Source organism: Geotrypetes seraphini, chromosome 8 (genome assembly GCF_902459505.1).
Source record: "Geotrypetes seraphini chromosome 8, aGeoSer1.1, whole genome shotgun sequence".
Lineage (NCBI taxonomy): Eukaryota > Metazoa > Chordata > Amphibia > Gymnophiona > Dermophiidae > Geotrypetes > Geotrypetes seraphini.
The window spans coordinates 124,121,129-124,147,481 of record NC_047091.1 but is presented as its reverse complement, the minus strand read 5'-3'; the positions used below and the strand labels follow the sequence as shown (position 1 = coordinate 124,147,481).

At 41.6% G+C, this 26,353-nt stretch overlaps 1 protein-coding gene across 2 annotated transcripts in view; it reads left to right on the top strand.

Annotated features, from left to right (window-relative positions):
* The first annotated feature begins 3,641 nt into the window (after positions 1-3,641).
* Positions 3,642-26,353, top strand: part of SBNO2 (strawberry notch homolog 2) — a 209,644-nt gene continuing 186,932 nt past the window's right edge. For both annotated transcript variants that reach the window (XM_033956721.1, XM_033956720.1), the window contains exon 1: positions 3,642-3,793. The gene's annotated coding sequence lies outside the window, so the exon portion shown is untranslated. The remainder of the gene's footprint in view (positions 3,794-26,353) is intronic.

Genomic DNA, 26,353 nt, shown 5'->3' with positions numbered 1-26,353 from the left:
GTCTCAACTCAAATCTTACTATTTCTCATTGTCATATGAAGAGTAGCCTCATCAAGTTCTAGCTATTTTTTTTTTCCTTCCATCATAATTATATCTTTAATTTTCCTTCCCTTTTCCTTTCCCTTATTATTGTAGTCTTCCCCCCTCCATTCTTTCCTTTTGTCTCAGTAAGTCCTGCTACACCATTGAAATTTCAACATAAATAATAATCTTACCTACATTACAAATTGATTAGCAACACACAAACTCCAACTTAACCCAGATAAATCATCATCTATTGTATTTTCAGCATTTGACCAAATCACTTTGCCTTCTCAAAATAAACTTCATAACAAAGCTATTCCTCAAGTAGCATTCACTAAGATCCGAGGTGTGATCCTTGATATTAACTTATCCTATGAACCACAAATATCACAGGTCATATACGCTCTTGCTTCAAACTTCGCTTAATAAGATCAACCCAACTATTACTTTTGTCTCACACATTAAACATTTTAGTACACTTATTAGTAATTCAACAATTAGACTATTACAACTCCCTTTATGCTGGTATATGTCAAAAAGACATTAATAGACTCCAAACAAAACAAAACACCATTATCGGGATGATTTACAATGTATGAAAGTTTGACCATATCACACCTCTTTTTTAAAAAGCACATTGCTCTCTACGGATCACCACATTACTTACAAAATACTTTTATTGACTTTCAAAACACTACAATCAGGAGAACACCATGACCTTTTGCAACTACTCTCTCCTTATGGGCCTTTAAGATCATTAAGATCAGACAATCAAAACTGTCTCAAAATTCCTTTGTACCTCAAAACTGTTCATGAATATGTTCACAATCCCACTTTTTCAGTGAAAGGCCCCAAACTTTAGAATTCTCTACCACTAACACTAAGACTTCAAACTTCCATCAATAAATTTAAAACCGATTTTAAAATATCAGTTTTTCAAGATGCATACCATCATCGATAATCACAAACATGTTTTTTAAACTGCATTGGAGGTGTCCTCACAAAATACAGAGGTACCTTGATGTTCATTCCCATTGTCTATCCTGTCTAAATTTGTAGTTTACCCTTTTACCCTCATTTTCATGTTGTTTTTTTAGTTTTTGTGTTCATTACTTGACCCAGCATTTTTAGATTTTCTGTTTTAAATTGTTTATAAGTACAACCTGACTCCCTGTTTTTTTTTTTTAATTTTGTAAATCACTTAGATTTTACTGTTTAATATATGCAGTATATCAAATAAACTGAACTAAACTGAAAATTAAGTACACTCCTCCCTCCATATTCATAGGGTTAGGGGTTAGGGGCAAAGCTGGCCAATGAATAAGAAAAATTAGCAAATAACTTTAGGGCCGACACTGACCTCTGCCACCTTCACCCCTCCACAACTTACTTAGGGCCGACTCTGAATCACCGCTGCCTCCTGGACCCCTCCACAACTTACTTTTTAAAGCCTGGTGGTCTAGCAGTGAAGTGGGGCAAGAGCAATCTTCCTATGCTCCTGCCCCATGCAGAGCAACAAACATAAATGGCTGCCATGAGTTCCTGCTAGCCTCAAGGGAATTCCTATAAAATATAAGGACTTTTAGTTTGTGGTCCTGTATTTGCATAAGGTTTATCTGTGTTCTGCACATGTGACCAAGGCCAGGTGTTCTGGTAGGAATGAATGTAGTGAAGCAATATTGGTGTCATGGCCCTGAGCAGGAAGATATTTGTCAGCCTTTTTGGACCCAAAATGGCCCTTGCTTAAAAATTAGCAAAGACCACTGCCCTTCAATCTTGAACCCTGGCCTGCCACCCTGGTGGCCAATCTGAGCCACTAACTGTGTCAGCTTACCCTTTCAGATACTGCCACAGCTTAACCGTCTTATGGACCTCAGCCTTTATCCCGCTGGGGTCCATTCACATTTCCATAGCTGTCGGCAGTGGTCCGGGAGCCCTCTCTGCTCTTCCCAGCTCCCTTTTGAAGACGTTTGCTGAAGGAATGTTCCTCGCCCGAGCCTCTATGTGTTTGGATGTGTGCGGTTCCAGTACTTGGTGAGTCTCAATGTTTGCTGGTGAAGTAGGCTGAAATCTTTCTCCTGACGCAGCTCAGCAAAATGGAGATTTCCACGTCGGGCAGGAGTGGCTGCGGGGTCGAGCAGGCTAGCACTGGTAGGCTGCATAGAAGACAGCTTGGATACCGTCTGCAGCTAAGTGGTTTTGTTCTTCTTACCATTGACAGTGTTTGAGACTAATATGTGCTGTATGCTATGCTCACACTTTTGGATGTTTTGAAATTTGGCGTGCTGATGTTTTTTAGGTGGTTCCTGTGAGGGCTACTATTGTGTTTTTTCTCACTGCTGAATTAATTGATACACATTGTGACCTCACTTTTTGTGGTCTTCAAGTGGAGTTTTTTGCCATATGAAGCTGAACTGAGGCTTTTTCTCCACTTTTTCATTTTTTTGAGTGAGTGTGTTCGTGTATGAGTGCAGTGGGTATTCCTTGTAGTGTCTCGGTGGGTTCCCCTGTTGTGTTGCCAATAGGACATAACTTGAGAATCTTGGTGATTCATTGAATCCCCCAAAGTCTTAACCTCATTCCATTTGGGCAAACCACAGGCTCCTGCTAAATGCACTCACTGGTATTAAGTGCCTGAATCCCCTGAAATAGGTTTACCAGATGTCTAGGAAAACCAAGATATGTCCTCTTTTTAGAGGACTGTCTGGGTGACTGGAGGGATTTCCCAAACTTGGCAGTTTGTCTGGGTTTTGGAAGGCCCTGAGCTTGATGCCACATCTGGAGGGCTTCGGCACATGCGTGGACATTGACGTGATGATATCACATGCATGTGCACATGAGCATGAAGTCATCACGTTGACATCTACACATGCACGGAGACCCTCCAGATGCGGGCCAGAGCTTGGGGAAGGAGACATGAGGTTTGCATAGGGATGGGGCTGGGGCAGGCCATATGTCCTCTTTTTTTTTTTTTTAAAGAGGAAATCTGGAAACCCTAGATACTGTAGATCTAGGAATCAACAGCTTAGAGGTGATACTGAAAGCCATGGGAGGAGATCATCAGTGCACCTGGAGAAAAGGTGAGGTCCCAAGACAGAACCTTGAGGTACACCGATTGATAGTGGGATGACAGTGGAGGAGGAGCCCCCACTGCATACACTGAAAGTGCAATGGGAGAGATAGGAACAAACCCCGTTCTGAGCTCCTGGGGAACAACGGGATAGAAATCGAATGAAATAAATAAATACATTTTTTTAAAAACCCAAAACCAAGAGGGAACAGAACCTTGGAATCCCAGCGAGGACAGCGTGTCAAGGAGCAGGTGGTACAGTCACTTTCTTTTCTCTGCTCCTTCTTTTTCTTCACTTTTCTCTGTCTCTTTCCTTAAGTGTTTATTACTCTGTCTGAAATCCACAAGTGACCAAACTTATCTTAAAGCAAGATAAGGGAAAGAAAGTAAAAGAGAAACTTCCCTACATCATCAAACTGAACCTGAGCTTCAGTGTCAAGAACCAGCTGCTCAAGACTTCTCAATACTTTATGTCTCCCCCTCCCTCTCCTCTTTTCTTCCACTCTCTCCCTTTCGTTTTGTCTCCTATCTCTTCTCCCTTCTTGCCTTTCTCTCCTCCCTTTTCCCCCGCCCCCTCGTGACGTTTGCACTCTCGGAAGTTCGTGTAAAGCTGCAAGATGGCGTCCTGAACCAGGAAGTGAGTCCGGAGCGCCGGATCGGAGAGAGAGCGAAGCGGGGCAGGAGCAGAGCGGAACCGAGGTAAGATCCGCTTCTTGTTTTCTGAGACAGCTGGAGGAGGTGGAGGGCAGGGGTCTTGGGCTTCAGAGCAGGACAGAACCGGGTCGGGAGAGAGAGCGAGAGGGATGAAAGAGGGAAAAGAGTGGAACAGAAAGGAGAGAATGAGGGAACAGAGAGAAAAAGGGAAAAGTAAATAGTGAGAGAAAAGGGGAGAAAGAATGAGGACAAGAGGGGCTAGAAGGAGGGAAAGATTGAGAGCAGAGAGGAGAGAAAGAAGGGAAAGAGTGAGGAGAGGATGAGGGTAAAGAATGAGGGGAGAGTGTGAGGGAAAAGGAGAGGAAGTTTGTCAAAGGCATGAGGTAAGGGAAAATAGTAATTGAGGAGAGACTGCAGCTAGAGAGAGTTTTGTAGGGAAGGGGAGACATCTAAAAATGAGTGTCTGGAAGGAAAAAAAAAGAAAGGCATGAGAGACTGAAAGGAGTAGGTGGAGACTGAGGGCAGAGAGAGAATAAATCCAAAAATAAATATACTTTGAGTTGAGGAAAGGGTAGGACAGGAAAAGGCTCTGTTAGTTGAGGATTTAAGAGATGGGAGGGAGGAGGGTTAAGATTTGGAGTTTGGATTATGCTTGACAGATCATTGTCAGATCCTACATTAGACACAAATGTATATTGTGAAGCCTGCTTCCTTAAAATGGAACACAGGTGCTCATCTGGTGAAGTACACTTTAGGTTTACTAATCCTCAGTTTTTCTTGATTTGGCATTAGGTCTAGCAATCCTGTACTATATTACCATGGCTTTCAAAACTGTGAATGGATGGCCAAGGCCTATGTTACCTCTCTTTCTCTAAGATCTTTCAGTAAGGCATTTTTGCAAATTCCTTTGTGAAACAAAATGTGAAATCAAGCTTTCTCTGGTTCTGTCTTGTGGAATTCTGATGGATAAGTCTGGGATCTGGAGTGTTGATGGTACCTATGATCTGCATTACAATGATTTATTGGTGGCATTTAATCTTTCTCTGTCACTGAGTTACTTCTGCAGCTTTCCTCTATTCCAAGGAGACACAAATGTAATCTTATGACCTTAATAAGAACAAATAATTCCAAAACTGAAAGGTGAATTTCATAGTGTACACAATGTTGAAAGTAATTAATTATGTTGGGCCTAATATTTAAAAAGCTGATGTGACTGGTGTTGATTCTGACTATATAAGACCTTTAAAAATGATATTGACCCATTTATTTGCATAATTTAGGTGTAGATCATGCCATATATATATTGGAGGGTGGTATTATAGGCAGTGAAGGGGCTGGCAGAAAAAAAATATAAGTAAATGTTCTTCATACAAGTTATACCATGAAGCAGGCCAGCAAAAAAAGCAGGTGTATGGTTAAATGGATAGCACCTCTGAACATACAGTATGAATAAAGTTATTTGCTGCTTAGCTTTAAATACTGGTCAGGCCAGCTGAATATTGAGCGCAAAGTTTCAAAGTGTGTGTGTGTGAGGCATTGTCTTTTATGTCTGGATGTAAGAGTCTTGCTTATCCGACATTCACTTCTCAGACATTCTGGATTATCCAACATACCTAAGTGATGTCACAGTGTCGTCAATGAAATGCGTATGTATTTTTCTCTTTCTTGACATTGCGTTTAGTTAAACAGCAGCAGTTCTAGGTAAGATTTGTGAGCGCATTAAGCTTGTAAACTCTTGTTACTGCTCTTTTGAAATTTGTATTTAATATGCTTTTCTCTTATCTTTTATCCACTTTTTCTGTATTATTCAATTTTTTGATTATCCAACCACCTGTCAGTCTCATTCAGACTCTAGTGCATTTATTTATTGGTATTTGTTAACTGTTTATGAAGAGATTCACTTGCACGCATTCAAAAACCAATATGCTATCATGATCCTGAGAAATTAACTACTTCCTGAGTTATTGTAGAATTTGATGGACCATTGTTGGTAGGACATTTTCATGTTGTGGGCAAGACCCAGATTTAGGATCACTGATTCAGCTCATACTGTGTGGGATATACACTGGTTTAGTTTGGAATGGCTCATAATACAAGCTTTGAAAGAATGAGTTTTTCAGTTCTTTTGTCAGATGATCATGATCTAATTTCAACCAAGAAGATTTACCTAATGTGTCCACAGAAGAACAATAAGCCAAAACGAAAGAAACTGTGGAGACAGATGTTGCTGATGCAGACTTTATTCTTTAAAGATGATCCACATAATGAGAAGGACCCGACATGTTCTGTGTTTCGACCTGCATGTCTAAAAGCACCATTCTAGAGGCGACTCCCATGTGCACAGCTAACTTTTTTTCCACACATATGTTTTTGATACCATTACATTGGGACCCCTGAGGAAGACATACAGGTCAAAACACAGACTGTGTCGGGTCCTTCTCATTATTCATGTATAGAATAAAGTCTGCATCAGGATCATCTGTCTCCACATTATCTAACTTCCAAATGAAGATGGAATTAGGGTTAGAGAGAGTTTGTAGTTGTGGTAAAATTGATGCAGAGTGTGGACAGATTAACCTTATGTTCATCCTTAGAAATGAACCATGGGAAATTAACTTTCTAGTGCAACAAGAATATCAGTCTTGAACAATGGGTATTTACCCTCCTTTACTGCAAAGTCTGCAGAGAGCTTAATTTACATATTCTTCTGCTCCTCCTTCTCTCATTCTGGGCTGTGCTGGATTTCTTATTCTCTACAGCAAATTTATAAGAGCTTCTCTGTTCTGCTTGCATTTATTTTCTTTATTTTTCAGAATTTTCTCCCATAAGTGATGCTTTTTGGCTGCGAGAAGATACAGACTCGGGGCAAAGGTCTGAAGCCCACAGGCACATGCTTTACATGAGTCCTGTGTGGCCAGCCTGCATTAACAGTCCGGATACTCAGGAGCCGTTTCCTTGGGAGCAGCTTGCCCCAGGTTTCGTCTGCAGTGAGCTTGAGTATAGTCTGTGCAGCGTCCATGCTGGTTTTGTACTAGGTTTGGGGCTGACTCCTTTTCTCTCCCCACAATGTCATGTGGGCTCTGGTGGTGGTCTGAGGTTCTGGTCCCATGGGGAGACCTGACTGCAGTCTAAAGAAACAAGCCTTTGTCAGGCTTGTTTGAGGCAGAAATCTTCTCATACCTCTGTAAACAGTTTCCAGAACCCAGCATGGCACAGTAAGTAAGGCTGTTACAGCCTATGGAAAATTTGGAGGAGGGGATCCTTAATAGTTAATTTTATAGGTTTGAGAGTCTAGGGATAGTCTCTCACCTCCAAAAACTCCTTCCATGAATTTTTTTGTGTTTCATTTTTGCCTCCACGGGCCATTTTAGGTGCTAAAATCACTATCACGGTGGCTATCTTGGATTTCCCGTATTGATTTTAAAAGCCTTCATCTGTCAGATTTGCAGCAGATACCTGTCTGAGGAAAATAGTGTTTGTGTCCCTGACGAACCCCAGAAGGCACTGCAGGAGGTCCTACCAAGTCCTTCTGGGCAACCTGGACAGTGCTTCACACCCAAATTAATACATTGGATGTATAAAGCTTTTTTAAGCTACAGAAGCTGGCCTGGCCCCTCAGGGGTCTTGGCGAGAGTGGCACTAGGGCTTCTTCCCTCGAAGGGCACAGGTTCCCCTAGTCAAAGCCATGCTCAAGTGTCAGGGATCCAGGCAGCACAGGATTTGGATGAAGATGGTTCAGAGTCCATGCCTCTGCTTTCTTAGTCGGGGGTCCTTTATGTTTGGAGAGTCAGCTTGGTGGGCTAGACCATGATCAGATGGCAGCCCTGGACCTTGGAGAGGACCTGACAGTGTGCAGGCTGTTCAAGTCATCCACTCTGCAGGGAATCATTACTGGTTCTCTCTAATTATTAAAGTTGGAGCCACTCCAGACCTCTGCTATGCAATGCTCACTCATGAGCAGTACAAAGGAACAGATGACATGCTTTACCTCGCATCCAGTCATTACCAAGATGCTGACTGACCACTGGGAGGTTCCTGAGGGGCCCCTGGGGATAGCCAAGTCTATGACAAAGCTATACCCAAAGGATGCCGAGTTCCAACAATTGTTTAATACACCAAATGTGGTTTCCCTAGTGGCGCAAGTTACTAAACATACTTCTCTTCCTAGTGAAGGTGGAGTGGTTCTGAAGGACTCTCAGAACTACAGACTGGACTTTGTCATTAAGAGACAATTTGAGGCCGTGATGCTAGGCCTAAAAGCAGTGGCACCTGAGCATGCCATTCCAAGTTCAGCTGTATGGATCAGCTCCTCCTTATTTGGTCAATAGATTTTCCTTAGCTTCATATAAACACAGCAGAAAAACTCATCCTTTGTAGAAGTAAAAAATGTCTTGATCATACACTAGTGTTCCAGGTAGCCTTTCACGACAAAGAATTTTGAGCGTTATTGCTCACAGCTTATTCTTATACACATTTTTGAACACAGCTGAAGACTTATCTATTTTCCAAGTATCTGATTTATTAATTCATTTGTACTATGCTATCGTTAATAGTCTTTTGTAAACCGCGTGGAACTTGTGGTTACGCGGTTAACAAGCACAATATAATGTAGACAGCAATGACCTCCAGTTTCTTCTGGAGTGAGTTGATTACACTTTATGACCTTTTCAGAGTCTTAAGTAAGGCCTTGGCATATGCTATTTCTGCTTGCAGAATGATCTGGATCAGTCAGTCAGTGGGCAGGAGATTCAGCCTCAAGGAGACTTGAACAAATTCCGCTTTAAAGGGCAACTGCTGTTTGGCAAGGGTTTTGATTATCTGATGGCCTATGTGGCGGATTGTAAGCCAAAGGCCTTGACAGACACTGAATCCTGGAGAGTGGTCTCTGTCTCAGGAGGCCTTCGACAGCATTCTACAGTGCTGTGGGTGACCAATGTTTGATCTCATGGCATCAGCCAGCAACAAGAAGGCCACTTGGTTCTTCAGTCAAAGATACGAGCCAGGAAGCGATGGCCTGGACACTCTGATCCAGCCCTGGCCTCAAGCAGAGCTTCTGTATGTGCTTCCTCCATGGTTGATAATAGGAAGAGTCCTCCAAAGGATATGGACCCACAAGGGGCAAGTAATTCTGGTTGCTCTGGACAGGCTGAGATGGCAGTGGCACAAAGACCTGGTGCATTTACAGAGGGGCAAGGGACTCGGGCTTCCCTGTCATCTGGGACTCTTCTTGCAAGGCCCTGGAGGATCTAGGCTGGTTTGGTCTTACAGCTTGGCGCTTTTTTTATTATTTTTTTTATATAATCATCTTTATTAAGGCACAACTGTATCCAGAAACTCCACAAATACAAAAAAGGTCATGGAAACAGAATAATAAACAAGAAACATGTCAAGCAGAATGAACTTACTCGTACACAAATGCACGGCATAATTTGTGGAAACACTGTTCCGTCAACCAACAAACAGGAAACAGAAGTAGAGAGCTGGAATACAGATACCCAAAAATACAGAAAAGATAGATAAGATACCCAATCCTCCTTTCCCTTGACACCAAGCACTCCCCACACATACAGCATTCACTCACCCCCCTCTCTCCCAGAATAGCTTGGCTCTTGAGTATGAAGCCTTAGAGTGCAAGCTATTCAGATTTGGTGATAACCAATGTGCTAATATCTAAGAAGCAGTCTACCTCGGCAACCTATATGAACACTTGGAAGTGTTGTCAGAGCTGGTGCAGTCAGAGATGCACAAATCCAACCAAGGCTCCAATTACCATTGTCTTAGCCTTTTTTAAAAATTTTATTTTAAACAAATTACAAGTTACACCACATGCTAATGAAATACAGTGCCAAAGAGTAATATAAAGCAATAATTTTTAAAGGAAACCTAGGCACTTCCTCAGACCACTAAAATGAAAAGGGGGAGAACTAAGAAAAGAATTTGGAAGAATATTTAATAGATTAACGAAAATACAGGAAAATAGCAAAGATGGACATCTCGGGCTTTACTTCATTTTTCTTTACATAGTGTCTGTTGTTATCATCTTGAGATCTAAAAAATAAGAACATAAGAACATAAGCAGTGCCTCCGCCGGGTCAGACCATAGGTCCATCCTGCCCGGCAGTCCGCTCCCGCAGCGGCCCAAACAGGTCACGACCTGTTTGAATCACCAAAAGGGGCTCCCTTGGCACTTTGGTTTCTCATTGAAGTCCTATCTTCCCATCGAAGTCCTAACCCTCCGGTCTTGCACATGCACGACCTGTTGGGTTTCTATACTTATTACCTGATTAGCTTTCTATACTTGTGTTACATCCCAGCTCCTCCCTCAGTATCCCACGATCCCTTTATCCCTCAGGAATCCGTCCAATCCCTGTTTGAATCCCTGTACCGTACTCTGCCTGATCACTTCCTCCGGTAGCGCATTCCAAGTGTCCACGACCCTTTGGGTGAAAAAAAACTTCCTTGCATTTGTTTTGAACCTATCTCCCTTCAGTTTCTCCGAATGCCCCCTCGTACTTGTTGTCCCCTTCAGTCTGAAGAATCTGTCCCTATCCACCCTCTCTATGCCCCTCATGATCTTGAAGGTCTCTATCATATCTCCCCTGAGCCTCCTTTTTTCCAGAGAGAAGAGCCCCAGCCTATCCAACCTCTCGGCGTATGGGCAGTGTTCCAGCCCTTTTACCAGTTTCGTTGCTCTCCTTTGGACTCTCTCAAGTACCGCCATGTCCTTCTTGAGGTGCGGCGACCAATACTGAACGCAGTATTCCAGATGTGGACGCACCATCGCTCGATACAATGGGATGATGACTTCCCGCGTCCTGGTTGTTATGCCCCTCTTTATGATGCCCAGCATCCTGTTGGCTTTTTTCGAGGCTGCTGCGCACTGTGCAGATGGCTTCAGTGATGCATCCACCAGCACACCCAAGTCTCTCTCAAGTCTGCTGTCTCCCAACAATGCCCCCCCCAATTTGTAGGTGAACAACGGGTTCTTTTTCCCTATATGCATGACCTTGCATTTTTCCACGTTAAGGCGCATTTGCCATTTGTTTGCCCAGTCTTCCAGCTTGTCCAGGTCCCTTTGCAGGTCCTCACACTCCTCCCTGGACCTAACTCTGCCGCACAGTTTGGTATCGTCTGCAAATTTTATAACCTCACACTTTGCCTCCTTTTCCAGGTCATTGATAAATATGTTGAAGAGTAACGGCCCCAGCACCGATCCCTGTGGCACACCGCTTGTGACTCCCCGCCAGTCAGAATATTGGCCCTTCACTCCGACCCTCTGCAGTCTACCCGACAACCAGTGCTTGATCCATCTGTGCACATCCCCTCCTACCCCGTGGTTCCACAGCTTCCTAAGCAGCCTTTCATGTGGCACCTTGTCGAAAGCCTTTTGAAAATCGAGGTAAATGATGTCTATGGGTTCCCCATTGTCCACCCGACTGCTTATTCCCTCAGGTGTTTAGGCTGAAAGAAGACATATCTTAGGCAAAGATATTTGATTACACATTTACATGGATATGCTAATAAGTAATTAGCTCCTAATTTCCTTGTTACTCTCTCATTGCCAGGAATTGCTTTCTACTCTCCTGGGTAGATTTAGTTACATCCAGATATAACCATAACCTCTGTTCACAGTAGTAAGAAGCTGAATTTTTAAAATATATCCTTGTAACAGAATTCAAGTCTTGTTCAAAGACAAAATTAACTGAGTGTAGCCTGTTCCTTGACTTGGGAAAGAGATTCCTCCAGACTTTTGGTAATATTATGGAAATCTTTGTCAAGCTGTATATTGTTCACTGGGACTAAATCATTTACTTGATCTCCTGTGTCTGCCATCTTAAATTTAGTAATGAGCTTTATTTATCAGATGAATAGCTTCCAAAGAATACTTTAAATTTTCAAAAGATATTTTTTGAAGACTTCTACAGGTGACAAGCCCAAGATTTTTTGGCAATTGAGTACTCTGAGATTTAAACGTCTGTTGTAGTTCTCAACTTGCTCAATTTTCCTTAAAGTAGATTTCTGATCTTTAATAACATCCACCAATGTATCTTTCAGTGAAGTAGTCTCAGTTTGATATATATATATATATTTTTTCCATACAAACCCTGTGAACTTTATCAATATTTAGTGAAAAGGCATCAACTTTGGAAACCAGTACTTCAAGGTTTGTAGCCTTTCTTCAGGAAGGGCTCAATAAAGGCCTTGCAATGGGTTCACTCAAGATACAGATAGCAGGGCAGAGGGCAGACCAAACAACGAACCTTGGCTTCTCATCCATATGTGTCCAGATTTTTAAAGGGAGCATTGTGTCTATGCCCCCCCCTCCTTCCCATGCATCATCTTTTTTTTAAATCACAGAATCTGGATCTCATCCTGCGGGCACTAACTTGGGCTCTTTATGAGCCCTTGGAGGAGGTCTCACTCATGGACTTAACAGTCGAGAATGTGTTTTTAGTGGCCGTGACTTTGGCCAGAGGGATATCAGAATTGTAGGTTTTGTCCTGCAGGGTACTCTTCCTCAAGATTTTGGAGATTCGTGTCTAGCTTTGGATGATACCTGCATTCTGACTGAAGGTAGTTTCTAGTTTTCATGTAAACCATGAAGTGCTTCTTCCAGCCTTTTTACCCTCTAGGGCAAAGAAGGAAGACAAAATCCTGAAATGCGTGGATGACCTAAGAGTGATATGACGAGCAGGTTTCGCCTATTGGATCTTCTTTGTGCTCCTGGGTGAAGCACGATGGGAATGGTCTGCATCAAAGGTGACCATTTCAAGATGGATTCATCTGGTAATTTTTTCAGCCTATATTGGGAGTGGAAAACAGTTTCCTGTGGGAGTAAAGGCACATTCCACCAGAGGGGTGGTGTTGTTCTGGGCAGAGACTAGAGCAGTTTCGCCTGAAGAAATATGTAGAGCAGCAACATGGTCTCTCATCCAAGTTGTACAGGGTGGGTGTAGTAGTTAGAAGGGATGTAGAGTTTTCCTGCGGTGCTAGCAGCAGGCTCACTTGTCCCTCCCTAGGCACTGGGGACTGCTTTGGTATGCTGAATACTCAAATGATATTCTCCAAAGCAAAAAATGCAAGCTGGCAAAAAACTAATAGTTACCAAAAAAAAATACTCAGCTACTTGAAGCATGCATGATCATACAAAACCTTAATTTTTGGGGAAGGAAAAAAAGATCTCAGACATCAATACCACTGACCAATCATAGGTCTGTTGATAATATTTGGATAGCGGTATCTTTTATTGATCCTTAAAAACCTTATTTTTCAATTTTTTGAAACGTGTTACTGTACAACTACTTCTTATCTATCTCTATATCATAAATGATCACTAAGAATAATTTATGATATAGAGATAGATAACAAATAGTTGCACAGTAACACATTTCAAAAAATTGAAAAATAAGTTTTTTAAGGATCAATGGAAGATACCCCTATCCAAATATTGCCAATAGACCTATGATTGGTTGGTGGTATGGATGTTTTGTATGTTTATGCATATTTCAAGTACCTGAGTGCTTTTTATGATAATTGCTATGGTATATCCCATTGGTCAAGACTGATATTCCTGTTTCACTAGAATGGAAGATTAGGTTCTTACCTTTACTAATCTTCTTTCTTGTAAACAGGAATATCAGTCTTGACACCTGCTCTGTCAGTTTGTTTGCTTGTTTTCTGTCTCAGCATGTTAGAGGGTCAAATGTCTTGTTTACTTCCACTGTACTTTTGTCAGGGAGGGAAAGGAATTTTATTACAGTGGTGTAAAATTTGCAAATTGAGTATCTTTCAAATTCTTGATGCAGGTTACATACAAGTTTCATTTCACCTCGTAATGCGTTACAAAATGTTTTAATAAATGCTGTTTTTTTGAGCTGAACAGACTTGTGTTATCTTGGGGAGTATCCCCACGTCCCCCCCTCTCTCTTGTTGTACACACTATAGGGCTGACTAATTATTTTGATACAGACTGTGGAAATCTAGCACAGCCTGTAGACTAACTTGAAATACCTAATGTCACTAAATCCCACACTCTACTCAAGTGCTTCACCACTATAGTCATAGAACCTCCATTCTCTCTTCCGTATTTATTCATAACTCTGCCTTCCTCATACTGCTATAATGTAGCATACACATTCTGTAATTCCTTTTATTGTAAGTCGCCTTGAACCTGTTTAGGCATAGTGTGGTTCAGAAATGCTAGATTAGATTAAATTAGAGGAGGAGGAGCAGAAGAATATGTAAAGTAGGCTCTCTACAGACTGTGCAGTAAAGGAGGGTAAATACCTGTTTGTCAAAACTGATATTTCTGTTTACAAGAAAGAAGATTAGCAAAAGTAAGAACCTAATCTTCCATTCTGAGATCTTGCAATTTGGACCAGTCACTGTGAGAGACAGAATGTTGGGCTCGATGGATCTTGGTCTGACTCAGCATGGCTTTTCTTATATTCTTATTTCTTATGCTCTTAAAACTATCAGGAGAAGTATTAATGAGCTAGTGGTGGTAATCAGTTACCCTTGTAAGACCCTACTTTTCTGAGCTGCAGAAATCTGTGCCTTGGTTCTCTGATCTGCACTCAAAAAATATCAACTGAAGTGATAATCCAGGGGATAGCATTTTTAAGAACATAAGAACAGCCATACTAGTTTCCTGTTCCCTACAGGAAACTCCTTCTAGACTAGTTTCCTGTTCCTGGCCCATCCTATCTGTCCGATTAGTTATGCTGGCACCAGCACTGAATGTGGAAGGAGCCCATTTATTTTCTGGCTCCTTCCCCCTTTGTTTTTACCCAATACATAAGAACATAAGATTTGCACTCATACCTTGCTCATACCCACATCCCAGGAGTGATAATAGAAGTTCTCACAATTAGATTTTGACAAAGTGTTGAGTAAAGTTTGCCAAAATTGATAAGATCATTCATAGCGCCAAGAAGGATTATTTCACAGCTAAAACCTTCTGTAACAAAATCTTGACTAGAGAATTGCTTCAGGAGGTGATGTCAGGAAGTGAATGATTTCTGACTCATTTTTAAAGATCATGGAGTCGATATAAGAATGATTTAACTAAGCAGGAGAGACTTCCACCCAGTTAAATTGCGATCAGCTGGGGGGCGTGGGGCAGAAGATATGTGGGCTCCAGCCACATTAAATACTGGTGCCAGCATACTTAATCAGGAAGATAGGACAACATAAAAAGCAGTCTTGCCTTTATCCAGTTAGGCATGTGGATGTTGGTACTGAATATCAGCTTTCACTTGCATAACTTTGAGTCAGCTGAAGATCCTGGATATTCAATGTTGATGCTTCGATATTGGCATTGAATATGTGATAGAGATTAACATAGGGAAGAGTTTGTTCCCGCACCCACCCTCTCGCCTCTGTCCCTGCCCCTTCTCCGTGGATTCTTGTCCTCATTTGCACAAGCCTCAAACACTTATGATTTTATATTTAAATCTTTTTATTACAGTATAAAAAGGGATAACAGTTTATAAATTGCAAATGGAACCCTCCATTTTGATCTGGCTTTGGTACAGTCTTCCCAAAGATTCAGTTGCCTGTATTTCTACATCATCTAAGAAGATAATTGGCTTGCCCTTCAGATATGAGCATAGAAGAGAATCTTCACTGTGTAGTGGATGAACAGGAAATTGTCTTTTAAGTGTTGGAAATGCTCCTTGATGCCAGCAACAATGGATGAATGTGTTGCAGTAACAGTGCAGCTGGGCACATGATAGAAGGACGTTGCAAATGGTAGGAGTTTGATCAGCAGACAAGACACAAAATATGTCATTTAACAGTAGTTAATTTAAATTCAAAAGCAGCTTCTGCAGTTTTTTAAAAATCATTGAATTCAGTTTTTTACATATTGATACTAGTCCCAAGCTAGAGAATGACATGGGGACAAAATTTGTCCCCGTGGGCTCTGTTCTAATCCCTGCCCCCACTCTGCAGTTAACTGTGGATACCTGTCTCTGTTTCATTCTCTAATATCTAGGTCTAATTCAGCCTATGATTGTCAGTGGCTTTAAAATAGCTACTTGCTATGGACTGAATATTAACCTGAACATTTATCAGATTAAGAACCCCCCCCCACACACACACACCCACACCCACATCTTCAATTTTCTTAATAAAATTATTTTTGTTATTTATATATTTTTAATTTTGTCTGGTGAGGTAGCTAAGATAATAGTCCTTTTCTAGTAATTCCTAGCATTCTGTTTGCTTTTCTGCCTGCCGCCCACATTGGGCGGAAGGTTTCAGCATATTATCTATGATGACACCTAGATAATTTTCTTGGGTGCTGACCCCTAGCATCTTGTAACTATGATCTAGATTATTCTTCCCAGTATACGTCACTTTGCATTTATCCACATTAAATTTCATTTGCCATTTGGATGTCCAGTCATCCAGTGTCCTAAGATCGTCCTGCAATTTTTCACAGTCCGCGTTTTAACAACTTTGAATAGTTTTAGTGTCATCTGCAAATTTAATCACCTTATTTGTTATTCCAGTTTCCAGATGAATAATAAAGAAGAGCAGATTTCTTAAAGCTTTGAAGAAGGCAATAATATATCCATTATAAAAAAAAAAAAAAAAGTCTACTTGCAGGCAAGTGAGTTGGACAGTTATAGACTTTAACAATTAGCACATGCCTAAATGCTAAAAAGTTCATAGAAATAAAATGGGCTGCTTAGCATACAGTGTGCACAAAATCCATTAGTGCATCATAGTAAAAGGAACCCTCAGTGTTTGTACAAGGAGCAAAATTTTCAGATCTTTTTGAAGTGGCATAGCCAGACAGTCAATTTTGGTAAGGCTTGAGCCTAAAGTGGGTAGGCTTATCTTTTTCCTTCCCTTCTCCCCCTTCAGCCTCTATAGCAGCTTCTTTATTTCCCTTCCTTCCTACCCCCTTGCCTGTGTAGCATTTCTGTTTCTCTTCAGGTTGCCACCAGTGGTTCCTATACATTGCCGGTGGCTGACATGGGAGCCTTCCCTCTGGCATACAAAGCAAACACATCAAAGAGAAGGCTTCTGGGTCATCCATTGACAGCGTGTAGAAACTGCTGCTGGCAGCCTATGGCTGCTGGGTGGGCGGGCCTGAGCCCAATCTAAGGATGCCAGGCCCGCCTCGCCCCAAGGCTATTCTCCTGTTTTGAACATTCAGTATTCATGGCTCTTGGCAGAACATGTGACTGTGTCTTGAGCATAGTGACTGGGGGGAACTTGGTATGCTGTGTTCTATATACGTACTTGTGTTTAGAACTTATTTTTTGTTTTTATTCTCACTACAATTCCAGAGGATCAGTTTTATTATTTTTTAAATTTTATCTAACAATATACCACCTTACTGATCTGACAGGATCATTAGTGGTTTCAAAACTACAATGAAAACAAATTACATATCCAGAAACTCCTCACTCAGATCATGTGGAGAAAAGAAGCTACCCCACCCTTGACCCAGCATATGAATATAGGGGTAAGAAATTTGTTTCAGTTTTAATTTGTGTCCCACACTAAATATGATACCTCAGTTAATGGAATTGGGATTAGAAGACACTCTCTTAGCTTGCTTTAAGTCACAGTGCTTGATCCTCAGTGATTTTCTATTTTTCCTGAGACTTTTTGGATGTATCAAGGGTCAGTTCTAGCCCTGTTGCTTTTTAACATTTAACTGTAGAGATTTTGTTGCATTTCAATGCTTGGAAACCGATAGCAATAATATTAGATAGCATATAAAAGTGCTATGGACTATGACTGCCTTTGGGATGGAAATAGGTAAGAGCAGAGTCTCCTTCATTTTGTGTCCTCATTTATTCTCTTTGTTTCCCTTTATCACCCTTTCAGGCCTGGCTTCTTTTATTAAAACATGTCTTTAGAGTTCATCCTCAATTAAATTTTTCTCTGTGTGTATCATTACAGCTTGCTTTTCTTCTTCTTCTAGTTAACTTTACTTTTTTACCCTCATTTTGGTTTGTATATGAAAATAAAAAAATTGTCACATCCACAGATTACACACCAGTGAAATAGATTTTCCTTTAGTTATGCAGGTCTGAGAGATGAACTAATGGATAGGACAGTCGCTAGTTAGATCAGCAGGTAGCTCTCAACCTTTTTGTTCAGTGTAGGAAGAAGTGCCCCATCAGAGAATGACACGGGGAACTCAATTTCCCTGTCGCGTCCCCTTGAGTTTTGTCGCTGTCCCCATCTCTGCCCCATTCCTGTAAGTTCTGCCTTAACCTCACAAATCTCAAACACTTATAATTTTAAAGTGTTTCAGATGAAGACAGAGCTTGCAGGAATGGGGCAGCAGAGATAGGGACAGGAAAAGAACTCACCGGGATGGGAAAATGAGTTCCTGTGTGGATGGGGAAAAATTTGTCCTTGTGTCATTCTCTATGCCCTATATCAAATAACTATCTTGACTTTTTTTTAATTTTTGAAATTTGTTCACTCTTCAGAGTTATATATTCTGTAAAGTCTCTCTGATTCTGTAGCAGTGTGTTCAAGTGGACATGGATGTGAAATCATTTGCAAATCTTTTCAGTTGCAGAGCTTAATCTTTATCCCATTGAGATCTGATAGAACTGTATATATGTATTTAATGACTTGATTTCTTGCTTTTTCATCTAAGGATCCCCACGATAACTTCCAAATAATAGTACGTAAAACATTGTATAATATTAATGTAAAATTTACATACTAATAATAAGTAAAGCTATCAATTCAGGTAACATACCCCAAAGCCAGGTCAATTGAAGTTATGTACCAGTGGTCTTGTGGAGATTAGGAAATGGAATAGATGATAATGATGAGAAAAAGTTTAGTAATTCAGAAGTACTTTTTTATGTGTAATAGCCTTTCACATACCTCCTGCTTACCGTATATTAGCTGGAATTCCTCTCCCTAGGATCAGCCAAGCTCAGTCTGGGAGTGGTACCAGTAGTAGGCTTGAAACTGAACATGGAAGGTCACAGTGCAAGTATTTATAGGAGAGCTTTTTGTCAGCCATGCCAACTGCAGAATTATTTTGGTAAATCAGACTTTACAAAGTTATTTAATCCTTTGGTAATCTTCTTGGGCCTGTCAGAGGTTATGCCTTGTTCATCATTCTGCAGCTACCCTGTTTCCCCGAAAATAAGACCTATCCTGAAAATAAGCCCTAGCATGATTTTTAATATAAGCCCTGCCCCCCAAAATAAACCCTAGTTAAGATCGACCCCTGAAACTCCCACCCCTAATGTCCCTGACACTCCCTGACTCCATCCTTGACACTAGTGCTGCCCGATTCACCGAAAAAAAAAATCAAACTTGTCAATTCAGCGATCCCTACCCCGGTGAGACCTGACATACCCCTACTCTGAGTCCTCCAAAAACAGCTGCCATCGCTGCTGTTTATGGAGGCCTCGGAGAGGAGGTATGTCATTCTCATGGTGGGTGGGTCAGTGGGGTTCTGCTGCACGAGGGGATGGGAAGGAGAGATAGAAAGGTGCTGCACATGGGGATGGGTGATGGGGAAGGAAAGATGCTGCACATGGGGGGGAGGGTGAGAAAGGAAAGAGGAAGAATTGGGGTGGAGGAGAGGAAGGGAGAGATGATTGTTGTACATGAAAAAATAAGGCATTCCCCAAAAATAAGCCCTAATGTGTTTTTTTGGACCCTAAATTAATATAAGACACTGTATATGCAGGCTACAGAGCAGTGCTCCCTCTTAAGAGTGGCTGGGTGCATGCTAATTTTCTTTTAATGTGAGAAACAAATTCTAAAAACCAACCAAAATCCCTGTATTAGCAAAGCATTTCTGTATATAGCACAAAAAGCTATAACATATGGAAATTGATTTTAGTTTAATTAATTTTTATAGTTTAATTTTGTTTGAAAGTCAGGTCAAGTTCTCCTTTATTGTAATCTGCCTTTAACTCACCTGGTGAGGATTTGGTGGGATATAAGCCCTAACATGTCATATAAAATGTATGAGCAATTGCTCACTTGCTCTGCTTATGAGGGAACATAGCTACAGAGAGACTGCACTTTCATTTCCAGGCTCAATTCAAGGCGAGGCTATAATGGTCTTAATAGCCAAAGCCTCCTGATGGCCCGTGTCTCCTCTCTAAGATCTTCTGGGTCATTATTACCTATTGCCTTGGTGAACAAAAAAACAGTTGAGAATGTGAAATCTTTTTTCCTGTTCTGTCTCATCGTTATGGAATTCCCTTCCTTGAGAAGCCTGCCCGACAAAGGATTACACAATATTTTTGTGCTTGTTGAAAACCTGGCACTTTTTTTTGTAAACTTTGAATAGTTTAACTTTATTTATTCTGTCTGTGGAGTTATTTTTGGTATTATTGATGAGATTTGGAAAAAATTAGCATTGATTTACTACCTATGTGCTTTAGCAAGCCTTGAGTACCGTACTTGTGTGAAAAGGTATGCAACAATACTGTGCTGTGTGCATGTAAGAGACAAAGGAAAGATTTGTGGGTGTTTCTTGTGTGAAATTGATACTTTCTATATATTTCAGAGATTTGGATTTTGTCTGTGGTGTTTCAAGATGCTGCTGGTGGGTTGTGTATGAATTGAGGATGTTTTTGTGTGTCCCTGCCCAAACTTACTTGCTCCACTTCATCACTGACGCTGAAACCGTGGATTGAAGACAAAGTTTTATTTTATTTTTCTTTCCAGCTTATGATTTATCTTTAATCTTATCTATTGTTTTGCCTTTTGTCTTTGTTTTGTTCTATTTCTATCATTTAAATTTCTCCAGGATTCTACTGTTCAATGGCTCCCCCTTCTGCTTCTAATACCTTCCAAAGTATTTAGATCAATGCTGTCTTGTTAAAATGTTTATTTTATTTTTATTTTTCCTCTAACTCTACTTTTCACTTCTCTATTACCCTCCAGGTACTTTAGTTAGATTGTGAGCCTTCGGGACAGTAAGGGAATTTTTCAAGTACCTTTCTTATTTCTAATCTTAATGTATATTTTCTGTAAACCGCTTAGAACCTAACGGATGTAGCGGTATATAAGAAATAAATTACATTACATTACATTACATTTATACACGTGTCCTTTTTTTCAGTTTATGTACATTAAGGGATGTAGTTCTCAATATGGGACATATTGTTTTACCACTATTGCTATTATACCAACATAATATTGTAGCACGGATTAGAGAATGACATAGGGACAAATTTCTTCCTGACCCCGCAGGAACTCAATTTCCCCATCCTGTCCCCGTGAGTTTTGTCCCTGTTCCATTCCTGTAAGCTCTGCCTTAACTGCACAAGCCTCGAACACTTATGATTTTAAAGTTTTTGAGGCTTGTGCAGATGAGGACGGAGCTTGCAGGAATGGGGATGGGAGTGGAAAATGAGTTCCCGTGGGGCCAAGGAAAAATTTGTCCCCGTGTCATTCTCTAGCACAGATCCCATTTTATGCAATGATCCTAGTTACCAGTAATAACACAACATACTGATAACTCCCTCTCCCCTTCCATGTTAAGTTCTGCAGCATTGGAAAAATCTGGCCTTATATAGAGTGAAATGTATATTTGATATAATCACCTGTTCTAATGCTGCAGAGCTTTAGGTGTATCCTTGAACTTTTTTTCTAAACCAGGAAGTAGTATATAAATAAGCTTTCCCAGCAGTCCCTCTTGCTTTGCACAGATGTCTATATGAGTCTGCTGAGTGAACTGACTAATACAGTATTTGTTTGGTAAGCAACATATTTTTACAATTTGTACTTCTGATCATTGGTTGCATTGAATTATATAGCTTTTCAATAGTAGCCTCTAAACTGGTTTTACCCATTTTTAGCACTTTGTTGAGGAGGGGATCTGCTGCTTTATCTGCTCTTTGATCCTCTTACTGGTATGTATTTAATTTACTCAGGGCCCCTTTTATCAAGCTGTGCAAGAGGTTTTTAGAATTTCTATGAGCATCGGAGCGCTTAACCTCACCAGCCTGCGCTTAAAACTCTAGTGCAGCTTGATAAAAGGGATGGAGTCTTTGGTTCTGCATGTCACAAGTTCCCATTGATCTTTATGAACTGCAATGTTGAAAAGTACATCAGATCACTAGATACAAAGAATTATTGTTGTCCATGATGTTTTCAACTGCGCCTATGATATATAACAGAAAGCATGATTCAGTATACAATCATTTTATTATATTTGATATATGTTACGATTGGTGCTTTAATGATAGTTTATTTACTTTATTTATTGTAAAGCAGGGGTGTCAAACTCAATCACATAAGGGGCCAAAATCTAAAACATGGTCTAAGTCACTGGCCAAATTTTAAAATTAAGATACTTAGGGGTCCTTTTCTTAAGATACGCTAACCCCTTAGTCTTAGTAGAAGTATAGGGTTACAACCTCTCCAACCCCACGCCGGCTCTGTGATGTAAACAAAATAAATAAAAAAGACTTTTCCTCTCTCTTTTAGGTCCTAGTTCACGCTTGCTGTCTAACACCAGCTCTGGCAGGATACACATTTCAAATCTGACATATTGTAATCACAAAACAGAAAATAAAATTATTTTTTCTACCTTTTGTTGTGTGGTCATTATTAAAATCATGTTGGTCCCAGGCTCTGGTTGTCTTCTGATAACTCGCCAGAGTCCCCTGCCCATTTCTCATTTTCTTCTTTCTCCATGCTAACACCATCCATCTTCCATCTCTGTCCTCCCCTTCCATTTCCTTCCATCCCCCAGAAGTCTGGCATCTTTCGTTTTTTTCCTCTCTATCCCCACAGCTGCAGCAATGGACCCCACCATCCCCAGATCCACCATCTCTCCTTTTCTCAACTATACTTTCATCAAGCCTCTCTCCTTCCTTTTTTTTCTATTTCTTATCTGGCCTGTAAACTGCTATCCAAAAAAGAAAAAAAAAAAGAGGTATAGGTGTTGGATGTGAATTTCCTCTCCTATGCAGTCACGCTCTTAATTGTTATCTTCCAGAAGAACTTTTCAATGCATGCTGGAATCTGAGGACGCGGTGAGAGGCAAATTCACCTCTTAGCTGTCAGAGCGAGTCACATACTAACTGCGTCTCCGGAGGTACAGCTGCAGGAGGGCGCTCTTCCTGATCCCGGAACCTCCATTTCCTTTTCCCCCCTCTTGCACGCTTCTCCTCGCTATCTTGTGGCCGGTCCTTTGTTTCTGACCCAGTAGCTGGTGGTTGCTTCCCTCCGTTGCCACAATGAACAAGCTGAGCAAAGAGAACAAGCAGCAGGGTATTCTCTTGCAGGCCAAATTTGGCCCACGGGCCTGAGTTTGACACCCCTGTTGTAAAGCATGTCTGTGTACACTCTACCAACTGGTTCCTACACACTGTATTTGTGTTATGGTTTTTTTAAAATTATGCATTTGTTGACTTTTTTTTTTTTTGTGAGGATGATATATGGTATTTATATATGTTATGTTTTAGTTATACCCCTGAGGCAGCCCAGTAGTTGGTGAAACATGGCCACATCCTGGTGCTTTTACAAAAAAAGAACTTTATGTGAGAACTTCACTATGGCCTCCTTTTACAAAACTGCGATAGAAGTTTCTTGTGCTGCTCCCGACGCTCATTGAGTTCCTATGAGCATTGGGAGCAGCGTGGGCCATTCAGTGCGGCTGTCTGTGCTAGAAACTGCTATTGCAGTTTCATTAAAGAGGGATTATATGATCTTCTCCCTTTTTACATCTGTACTATTTGTGAATTGGAGGAGCTTCTCTTATTTTGCTATCTTTGAACGTTATGTGCAGGGGCTAAAACAGAACATGGAAAGAAATCTTTGATATAAGAAATTCTCCAGTGCTTCACACCTTATATTGTGCCTATACTGTTAAAACTGTCCTATCTTTAATTGAAGTCCTTACTCTAGCTATCTTATCACTAACTTATGTATGTAAACTTGTAACCTGTGCTGGGCTCTTTGAGAGATGGGCTAAAAAAATTGAATGACTAAATAAATAAATAAATCCTGGCTTGAATTCTGATTCATCTTTTGGCATTTAAGAACTTTACTAGGAGCCCTAGTAAATGGAGCTCTAGATGACTCAGTTTGAGGAGGAAGCTTGCAGGATGGGCATGACTTTTTGAAAGTGCCATATTGATGCATTGAGAGAGAAGTTCAAAATCAAAGGGTAACCCAAAATCTCCCTCCTTGAAATGAGTTATCTGGCAAAGATGTCAAGTAATAACAGTTAATATTAACCCCTTCCCCCAACAACCTCACACTACCATAGCAATACATTGCTTTATCCATTTCTAACAAAGAAGGGGAGTTGTGCAGGTTTCCTGAAAATAAAACAAATCACAGTATGTATAGACTCTTAATCACTTGCTGGTTGTGACTCTTCATGGTATGGGTTTGGGCTAGTGCTGCCTGATTCAGGGAAAACATTTTCAATTCAGTTCAGCATATTGAATTTATTATTATTATTTTTTTTTTCAATTTGCTTTTCCTGCCCTATCGGGTGTTTTTTTTTCTTTTTTTAATTATCTTTATTAAGTTTTCAAGGCTAATAAAAAGTGCAGAACATTATACATACATTAATAATCAGAGCAAGCACTTATAATCAATGAATAACAATACAGAAAGAATACCCCCTCCCTTCCAATACATTCAATCAAGGAATAAAACAAAACCAAAAGAGATAGCACCCCTTCCCCACCCTTCCTTGGATGTGCATGCAATTCCACAGAAAATTAAAGGTAAGAGATAACTATACCAAAGTAACAAAAGATGTCAATGGACCCCCAAACTAATCTGAATAACTTATTATGTCCCAACATGTCAGCATTCATTTTTTCATACTTGTAGCATAAGCATAAATCCGCCCACCAAAAAGTAAAACTAAGGCGATCTCAATTTTTCCAATTGCGCGTAACTATTTGCATGGCTATCCCGGTCATGATCAGGAAAAGCTGGGATTTATACCAATCCAATGGTGGTTTAATATGCAATAGTGTCCCACAGATAACTACATCGTAGGTTAATGGGATCAATAGAATCCAGTATGGTATTAATATGTCCCCATATCGACTTCCAAAAACTGAGTATCAAAAGGTGTTTATTTTGTAACCTCTTCACCCCTCCTCCTTTTGCCTTCTCCAACTCCACACTGGTGCTATGGTGTAAACAAAATAAACAAAAAAGATTTTTCCTCTCTCAGTTACAACCCAGCTCATGCACGCTGTCTAACACCAGCTCTGACAGGATACACATTTCTAATCTGGCATATTGTAATAAAAAAATAGAAAATAAAATTATTTTATCCCAGGACAAGCAGGCAGCATATTCTCACATGTGGGTGACGTCATCTACGGAGCCCCAGCGCGGACAGCTTTTCAAGCAAACTTGATTGAAGTTTCAAGCTTGCTATGCTGCACCACGCATGTGCATGCCTTCTCCCTCCACTAGAGGGCGCATCCCCACCTCGTGGTCCTCAGTTCTGTTTCTTCCGCGGAGCCAGAAGCCCTGTTCGTTTTGTGCTCTGTGCCTTTTTGCCTTCTGCCACCGCGGCTGATTGATTTTTCTCGGTCGCTGTGCTTTGTTTGTTATTTTCTTAGTTCGCGTGTACCGTATTCGTCGGGAAAAAAAAAAAAAAAAGTTTTTGTTCGGCTCCGGGGGCTCCCGGAAGCCGCGGCCGCGGGACCTCGTTCGTTCCCGGCCGTTTTTTGAGTTCATGTCCCATCCCATGACGGGCTTTAAAAAGTGCACCCGGTGCGATCGGTTACTCTCCATCACCGATCCCCACCGGTGGTGCCTGATTTGCCTAGGTGTGGATCACCCCACTGATTCCTGCACTCGGTGCTCCACATTTCAACCTCGTGCTCTCCGCCGCCGGCGTGCCCGTATGGCGGAGCTCTTTGCTGTGGATCCTGCGGCGGGAAAGGCCTCGATGTCGGCCTCGGCTTCGGCCCTGGCCTCGACTTCGGCCTCGCCGCGGCTGCCTTCCTCTTTGAAACCGTCCTTGACCCCGAAGCAGACTTTGGGTAAGTCCTCGCTTCCTTCCTCTGCTCTAGGGTCTTCGAAGAAGCCATCCTCGGGATCCTCGACGGGGGCGGGTGGGTCGTCCTCGGCTCCGCCCCGGGCGTCGAAGTCGGGTGCCCCGAGGGAATATTCGGTACCGAGGTCGCCCGTGAGGGAGCACCTGCTGACTTCGGACATGCCATCTATGATGGCTGTCCCCGTTTTCCAGGACATGCTCCGGGCGATGATCGCCTCGGAGCTGTCCTACGCCCTGGCCCACATGCAGCCGGCTTTGGCCCCGGCAACCTCGGCCTCGGCAGCCTCGGCCTCGGTACCGGTGGTCCCGACCTCGACCCCGACCTTGCCCTCGACCTCGGTAGTCGACCAGCCTGAGCAGAGTGTGCGGCCTCGTCGAGGTCCTCCCGGGGATCCTCGCCCTCGGGTCGGCCTCGGGCGAAGCATCGGTCCCGCAAACCTAAGCGCCCTCGGGGGTCGCCTCGGCGGTGAGGTCGCTCTTTGCCGGCGAGGAAAACGAAGGCTCTGAAGGTCTCGGAGCTCCGCCTGGATAATCCGAGGCTTGTGCGTTCTTCGGAGGGAAGGGGATCGAGGGACTCCTCCCCGAGGAGGATGGAG